Source organism: Primulina tabacum, chromosome 3, assembly GCF_025594145.1.
Source record: "Primulina tabacum isolate GXHZ01 chromosome 3, ASM2559414v2, whole genome shotgun sequence".
NCBI classification, from domain to species: Eukaryota; Viridiplantae; Streptophyta; class Magnoliopsida; order Lamiales; family Gesneriaceae; genus Primulina; species Primulina tabacum.
The window spans coordinates 49,820,188-49,829,520 of NC_134552.1; the positions used below are offsets into that span (position 1 = coordinate 49,820,188).

General features: G+C 37.9%; 1 long non-coding RNA gene across 1 annotated transcript; it reads right to left on the reverse strand.

The window, feature by feature from the left end:
- Positions 1-4,735: 4,735 nt before the first annotated feature.
- On the reverse strand, positions 4,736-6,042 carry LOC142539166 (uncharacterized). The gene is made up of 3 exons (XR_012818846.1): positions 5,933-6,042; positions 5,347-5,406; positions 4,736-4,882 (listed from the first exon to the last, which is right to left on the reverse strand). It is a non-coding gene; the product is annotated as an uncharacterized LOC142539166 (long non-coding RNA).
- Between the last annotated feature and the right edge of the window lie 3,291 nt (positions 6,043-9,333).

The following is a 9,333-nucleotide window of genomic DNA, read 5'->3' on the forward strand; positions in this document are numbered from 1 at the left end:
ACACGCTTCATAGCAGATATCTGATCTATTGAGATCATTCTGTGCTACTGTTTCTTACACTCTTCACAATTATTCACTGCACTCATATTTTATCAAGAAGAGTTTGTTATCTGAAAAGAGTCTTTTCAGAACTTTGTTGTATCGTATTTTCACTGCGTTGAGTAACTAAGAGTTTCAGTAGGCAAAGAGTAAGCCCTGCTGAAGTGGGTGTGTACAAGAGTTGTACTGTAAAATCCAAAGTCTTTTAGTGATACCTTCTGGAAACAGAAGAAGTGGAGACGTAGAAGACTTTATCTTCGAACTTCCATAAACAACTACTGTCTACTGATATTACTATTTTCATTCACTCCATCAGATTGTTTCCGCACTTAATATTGTAATCTGTTGGAAGTATTCACGACAAGATAAGCTACTATCTCTAACAGGATTTTAGCACCTTCTTTATCCAAGAAAGAAAAGAAAAAATTGGAGAAGAGTTCATTCAGCCCCCCTCTAAACTCTTCCTCGATCCCCAACAATTGGTATCAGAGCAGGTTATTCTTGTCCCTGAAAATACATACAGATGGCACACCTCAGCAAGGTTCCCATGTTCTCGAAAGAAGATTTTGATGATTGGAAGATCTGTATGCAAGCTCACCTTGCAGCGCAGGATGATGACATGTGGTATATCATCACAGACGGACCATTAAAGATCTTAAAGCCAAATACAGCTATTGCTGTTACTGAACGTGCACCTCAAATGGTTGAAAAACCACGAAACGAATGGATTGAAGAAGATAAGAAGAAAGCCAATCTTGATAATGTCGCTAAGGACATTCTTTACAAAACTCTTGATAAGAACAGATTCATCAAAATCAAGATGTATTCTACTGCTAAAGATATCTGGGAAAAGCTCATTCAGATATGTGAAGGAAATGAGGCAAACAAAAGAAAATAAACTGTCTGTAGCAATGCAGAAGTTTGAAAATTTAAAGATGAAGGCTGGTGAAACTCTAAATGAGTTTGATAAACGTTTTAGTAGCCTAGTCAATGAGCTAGCAGCTCTGGGCAAAGAGCACGGGCAATCGAGAAATAGCGCTCAAAGTAATGAGAGCATTACCCAGAGAATGAGACGTAAAAAAAATGGCTATGAGAGCCTCTAAAGATCTAAACAAGTTGGAATTACATGACTTGTTTGCCGTCTTAAAAGCCTACGAGTTCGAACTACAAGTAAGAGGTGGAGAAGAGTCCTCAACAAATCTGCCAACCAAGGCCCTTGCTGCTACTACTGCTATTACTTCTACTGCTGCTGCTGCAGTCATTCCTCAAGCAGTACCTGTTACCCTTACTGAAAGTATTTCAAAAAAGATTGCTGAAAAAATCAGCAATGAAGCTATGTCCTTATTTGTGAAAAAGTTCTCTAGATTCATGAGAAAGAATCACCGAGCCTACCAAAACCCTAATCGCAACTTCAAGAAAGATTCACTATCTGGTGATATGGCATGCTTCAACTGTGGAAAGATTGGTCACTTTATTGCTTACTGTCCAAAGCCCAAGAAAGATGACCAGAAGAAGAAAGAGTACAAAAGGAATGACAAAAAGTTCAGAAAAGACCGCAAAGCAATGATTGCTGAAGAAAGCAAATCTAAATGGGCGGATTCCAGCTGTGAGTCATCTGATTCAGAAAGTCATTCTAGTGAAAGTGATGCAGAAGAGATTAAATGTCTTATGGCAGATGTTGAATCAAACTTAACATCTGAAGAGGCATTCGACTTCGACTCTGACGAATTTACACGAACTGATTCAATTAAGGCATTACATGACATGGTAAGTGAGTACTCAAGACTTTCTCAATCATTCGAGTAAGTTAAGATTGAAAATCTAAGCTTAAGAAATCAAGTCAGTAAGTTCACTTGCTTGCAAGAGAATAGCTGCGATGATTTGAAAGTGGAGATGAGTAAGTTGAAAACCGAGAATGAGAAAGTAAAAGCAGATTACCAGACAATGAAATATGAAAATTAGAAGTTGTCTGTTCTGGTAAATGCTTGGAATAAGTCTTTCATTTCATTGGAAAAGATGCACGAATTGCAGAAGCAATCCGGAGATAGAAGTGGTATCGGATTCAGCAATAATGAAAGCACTTCTGAAATCAGTACTCAGCCAGAACTGGATATCAGCAAAACAAAATACATTCGATTTGTTAAATCCAGTGTGGCATATGAACCGGAAGTACCGACTGTTCAAGTTGAAAGAAATGTAAATCAGATGAACAGAAGAAAGAACTATGGTCTTGGTTATATTGAACCTAAGGGAAGAGTTGACCAAAGTTCTGGATCCAGTAGAGGATTCAACTCAGGAAGACAACCTCCTATGAAGGTTAAAAACTACCAGTACTATAATTCTAGACCTGTTTAGAAGAGATACAGGCTAGACAACAGGAACAGAAGGGAATAACAACATTATGAGATACATAGAAATAATAGGCCCTCTGCTGCACACACCTCTATGGATACCCGAAGTACAAAATCACCAAAAATTGTACAAATGTGGGTTCCTAAGGGACTAATAAGGTTGGACCCAAGTAGATTGGGTACCAAATACTAAAATTTGTGTTTGCAGGAACAGGTAAAGAAAGCTAAAGTAAGCAGCTCCACATGGTATCTGGACAGTGGATGTTCCAGACACATGACTGGACAGAAGAATCTACTTTCAGAAGTAATGAGTTGTACTGGACCAAAAATAACGTTTGGGGATAACTCAAAAGGTAAAACCGTGGGTAAGGGTAAGATTATCCATGGTAACATAACTATCAATGACGTACTACTGATTGAGAATCTCTGTTATAATTTAATCAGCATTAGTCAACTGTGTGATAATGGTTATTCTGTAATTTTTCAGAAGCACGCATGCATAGTTAAAGATTCTAGTTGAGTCTACTGTGTTAACTGAAAAGAGAGAAGGCAACACTTACAAAGTTTCTTGGAACTTAGATCATGATAATGCTCCTACATGTTTAGTTGCCTCTCTTACTGATAAACATTGGCTCTGGCACAAGAGATTGAATCATATGAATTTCAAATCAATCAATAATCTCAAAAAGCAGAATTTAGTTGATGGTTTGCCTGATATTAAATTTGTTAAGAATCATGTTTGTTCTGCATGTCAGCTTGGGAAACAGGTTAGATCCATCTTCAAGAACAAAGGAAGCAAATCAACTTCAAGATGTTTGGAATTACTGCATATTGACTTATTTGGTCCAATCCCTATCATGAGCTTAGGGGGAATGAAATATACCCTTGTTGTTATTGATGATTTTTCTAGATTTACTTGGGAAATATTTCTTGCTGGAAAAGATCAAACCAGTAGCCTCCTGATCAAGCTTCTGAAAAAGATTTAAAATGAAAAATCTTCTTCTATAATTATAATCAGAAGTGATCGGGGTACTGAGTTCACTAACAGAATTCTTGAGCTGTACTTAGATGAACAGGGGATTCATCAAGAATATTCAGCTGCCAGAACCCCTCAACAAAACGGAGTAGCTGAGAGGAGAAACAGAACCCTCAAAGAAGCTGCTAGAACAATGCTAGCAGATGCAGACATCTCTCAGCGCTTCTGGACAGAAGCAATCAACACTGCATGCTATACGCAAAACAGAAAAATGATCAACAAAAGCATAACCAGACTCCTTATGAGATATGGAAAGGGAGTAAGCCTAATGTATCTTATTTTCATGTTTCGGCTGCAAATGCTTTGTGCTCAATAATGACAAAAACTACTTAACTGCATTTGATTCAAAATCAGATGCTGGACTTTTCCTTGGTTACTCTGCTGTGAGCAAAGCCTTCAAAATCTTCAATAATAGAACTCTTACTGTTGAAGAATCGATTCATGTTGTCTTTAACGAAGATAGCAGTACTCCTGAAATATCTAATATGTCAAATTTGAGTAACAGGTTAGACAAAATTCACTTGGAACTCGATAGTGAAGATGATACAAAAGCCAGTATAAAAGATGTTCAAAATCCAGAACCAGACATTCCATTAGCAGAACCAGAAGTACAAATATTAGACATACCAGTACCAGCAGCTGATAATCCAGAACCTGCTACTGGTTCAGATGAGATCAATCCAAATATATCAAACCAGGAAGAAATTCCTTTAAACCCTTTTATTTGGAGAAAATCTCATCCTACCTCTTTGGTTATTGGAAATCCAGCAGCGCCTTTGAGAACCAGAAGGCAAATGATTAATGAATATATGCAAGCTGCTTTCATTTCTCAGGATGAACCAAAGAAAATTGAAGAATCCCTTCTGGATCCTAGTTGGATTGAAGCTATGCAAGAAGAGCTGAATCAATTCAAAAGAAACGAAGTTTGGTTTCTAGTACCTAGACCATCTCACCAAGCTGTCATTGGAACCCGGTGGGTATTCAGAAACAAACTAAATGAAGAAGGCATAGTGATCAGAAATAAAGCAAGACTGGTGGCTCAAGGCTTTAGACAAGAAGAAGGAATAGACTATGATGAAACCTACGCACCAGTAGCAAGGCTTGAAGCTATTAGAATATTTTTGGCCTTTGCTGCTTTCAAAAATTTCAAAGTCTATCAAATAGACGTGAAGAGTTGTGGCGTCCCAAACCTCGCCACGTAATCATGCAACATGTGACGTCATATGCATAAAATTTTTTCTTTTCGACGACGTAATAATATAATGCATATACGACAAAATAGTGCAATCACCACACTATCTACGTCAGTGTAGCAGAAACAGTATAATAAATATACACATACAACTCAAATAAGACAATAAGCTATACTGTCTCTATCTACTATCAACTACAAGACTGTTTGACTAGACACACCTAGTCCTTCACCACTATCCTGTCTCACGCATAGTCCTGTAACCTGCCCAATAGAAACTGCCCTCAAAGGGTGAGCATATACAACAATCATCATCGTAATATATAACAGTTATATTAACAACATAAAATATAACTGAAATCATAATAGAAATACCCCCTTTTCCGTTTCTGGACAATCAGCCAACAACAACCTCAACAACATCACAATGCAACAACAACGACGATATGTCGCACCCCAACACCGGCGACAGCAATATCGTCGAACGAATAACAACATCAATGATACGTCGCACCCCAACACCGGCGACAACAATATCGTTGAACGAACAACATCAACGTGACAACATCAACGAGACATCTCCCAACAACGATAACCAACAACATCAACAATAATAAACAACAAATATAATACCAAATCACCCAAATCCAGTGATTTATCGTCGTTCAACACAATAGTATTCATCAATACTAAACAATAACAACATATGCTCGTACGTCAACACGTACCTGATAATCGAGTATATATACAATCTGGCTATTTCTTTGATCTTGAGGCTTGTGATGTATCTAAATAATTCAACAATAATTATCAGATCATTGTCACCGTATCAACACAGTTATAACAGCCTCAATATATAACATCAAATAGCCCAACAATAATTAATTCAACAAAATATAAAACTCGATTATAAATTCGTATTGTTCAACAATTTAATAATCTGGTGTATTTAATTCACAATACTACCATCAAATACACCCTAATTAATTAACTTCAAATAATAGGCTATTTTACAACATCCGTCAAATTACGAAAACTTTATATCAACGTGTAGCCTATACTTCGTAGATTCCGAATATATAATCAGAATTAATAACAACTGATAAACAACTCTCCAATATCAATCCAATGATTAAAAATCCCTAATTAAAACAAATTAGGAATAATTCAAAATAACACCACTATAATCTTCTCTACTTCGTTAAAATCATACACTACTCAAAAATCTTCAATTTCAGTATGATTTAACAATTTATCGGATTTATTCCAAAAATCGACGAATTTCAAACATCACCAAAAATATGAAATTTATACCTCAAATCGAAGACCTTGTGTCAATGATCCCAAAACTGAAGTCGGTTCGTCGATTGGATAAACCGATAAGTCGCACAATCGAAAAGAAAAATCGGAACTCTATTTCTCTTTCTCCTCTCACGTTTCTGTTTCTCTCTGTGTGAAATGAGATTCATCACCGTGCAAAATTTTCACATTTATCTTGTTTTTTTTTTTAAATATTATATTATATTAATATAATAATATAATATAATATAATATATAATATTTAACATTTTAACACCGGTATATCCCTTTGTACCAGTCAAACGATCAAATTTTCCAAAACTCAAAACATGAAACTTCTATATCTTTGAGTTTTCTACGTTATATCCAAAATTCAAATCATTTGGACTTTATATGACCAACATATGTCATATTTTCCTCTTTAAAATTAATTAATTATTTAGTAATCTCAAATTACTAAATCAACAACTTGTAATATTTACTTCAGGCATTACATTTCTACCCCCCTTAAATGAATTTCAACCCCGAAATTAATCAACAACAGTAATAACATGCATAAATAAAAGATACGTCATACCATCAGAATAAGTAGGGGTAGAGCTCTCTCATATGCCGCTCTGTCTCCCAAGTGGCCTCTTCGACACCTCTATGTTCCCATTGAATCTTCACCATCGGTATAAGCTTACTACGAAGTTTTCGTTCAGATCGATCCAAAATACAAACTGGTCTCTCAACATAAGACACATCAGGATCTATCTGAACCTCAGAAATATCTAACACATGTGAAGGATCCGACTCATACTTCCGCAACATCGACACATGAAACACATCATGAATACCAGATAAAGATGGAGGTAGAGCCAATCGATAAGCCAAAGTTCCTATCCGCTGCAATATCTCATACGGACCAATATACCTCGGTGCCAACTTTCCTTTTCATACCAAATCGCACTGTGCCACGAAAAGGAGAAACTTTCAAAAATACTCGATCGCCCTGCTGAAACTCTAAGGGTCTTCGTCTTTTATTGGCATATGCGGCCTGTCTATCTTGAGCTGCTTTCAATCGTTGCTGTATCAACTTTACTTTCTGTTCCATCTCATGAATCATATCAGGACCGATAACTGCAGCTCGATCAACATCATCCCAGTATAACGGAGATCTACAACGTCTCCCGTACAATGCCTCATATGGAGCCATCTGAATACTACTCTGATATCTATTGTTATACGCAAACTCTACCAATGGAATAGATGATTGCCAAACAGATTTAAAAACCATAACATAAGCACGCAACATATCCTCCAGCGTCTGAATAGTACGCTCAGTCTGACCATCTGTCTGGGGATGATAAGCCGTACTCAATCTCAACTCTGTCCCCATCGCAGTCTGCAATCCTTCCCAAAAACAAAAATGAGAAGTAAATCGAGGATCTCTATAAGAAATAATAGACACTGGAATCCCATGCAACCGTACAATCTCTCGTATATACAACTGTGCCATCGTCAAGTATGTACTACTATGCTATAGGGTATAAAATGTGCAACTTTCGTCAATCGATCAACAATCACCCAAATAGCATCAATAGTTCCAGTGCTTCTTGGCAAATGAGTCACAAAATCCATAGATATGTGCTCCCATTTCCAAGTCGGCACTTCTAAACTCCTCAATTCACCTCCCGGCCTTCTCCTCTCAGCTTTGATCTGTTGACAATTAAGACATCGACGTACAAAATCAATCACATCACGTTTCATTCCCTTCCACCAAAACTGAGAGCGTAGATCTTTATACATCTTCTTGCCACCAGGGTGGATAGAATATCGACTACAATGTGCACGCCACAACAGGCCCTGGCGCAACTCAGATATATCAGGAACTACCCATCTATCATTTATCCTCAAACTGCCATCATCAGCCACTTTAAAACGAGTATCTTGTTTCTGAGAAACTAACTCTCTCCATCGCTGAACTCTCTCGTCTGTCATCTGTGCATCACGAATACAACCATATATATCAGGTTCAGCTAATAAGGTAGATACCTGGATAGGAGTCGTCGAGATATCAAAATCATATCCCAAGGAACAACAAGACATCATCATAGCTGATAAACGACTCACATCCTCTGCAGTACAACCCACTTTACGGCTCAATGCATTAGCTGTAAGATTGGCTCGACCAGGATTATATTCAATCTCACAATCATAATCCTTCAGCAAATCTAACCATCGTCTCTGTCTCATATTCAACTCTGTCTGGGTAAACAAAAATCTCAAGCTCTTATGATCAATATAAATCGTAAACGAGGTACCAAATAAATAGTGTCGCCATATCTTCAAGGCAAAGATAATGGCTGCCAACTCCAAGTCATGCACAGGGTACCTTGTTTCGTGTGGTTTCAGCTGTCTCGAGGCATATGCCACAACATGTCGATCCTGCATCAAAACACATCCCAAACCATGTAATGATGCATCAGTATAAACAACAAACCTCTCATTTTCTGTAGGAATTGATAACACCGGTGCAGTCGTTAGTCGGTGCTTCAACTCCTGAAAACTCCTCTCACATGCTTCAGACCACTGAAATCGCACACCTTTCTGAGTCAACTGTGTCAAAGGCCTAGCAATATTTGAAAATCCCTCGATAAATCGACGATAATAACCTGCTAAACCCAAGAAACTACGAATCTCAGGTACAGATGTAGGTGCAGACCACTGTAACACGGCTTCGACCTTCGTTGGATCAACAGAAATCCCATCTCTCGATATAACATGACCCAAGAAGACCACTCGATCCAACCAAAACTCACACTTACTGAGTTTGGCATACAACTGTCTATCTCGCAACACCTGTAACACTGAACGCAAGTGCCCTGCATGCTCAGCCTCACTCCTGGAATATATCAATATATCATCAATAAACACAATAACAAATCGATCGAGATAAGGCTGAAATACCCTATTCATAAAACTCATGAACACAGCTGGAGCATTCGTCAACCCAAACGGCATAACTAAAAACTCATAATGCCCATATCTGGTCCTGAATGCTGTCTTCTGAATATCCTCCTCTCTAACTCGTATCTGATGATATCCTGACCTCAAATCAATCTTCGAATATACTGAGGTTCCCTGTAACTGATCAAACAAATCATCAATACGAGGGAGGGGATATTTATTCTTAATCGTTACCTTATTCAGCTGTTGATAGTCGATACAAAGCCGCATAGTTCCATCTTTCTTTCTCACAAATAAGACTGGTGCACCTCAAGGCGATACACTAGGGCGAATGTATCCCTTGTCCAGCAAGTCCTGCAACTGGGCTTTCAACTCTCTCAACTCTGCTGGTGCCATTCTGTAAGGAGTACGAGAAATAGGGGAAGTATCTGGCATCAACTGGATCCCAAACTCCACCTCACGGG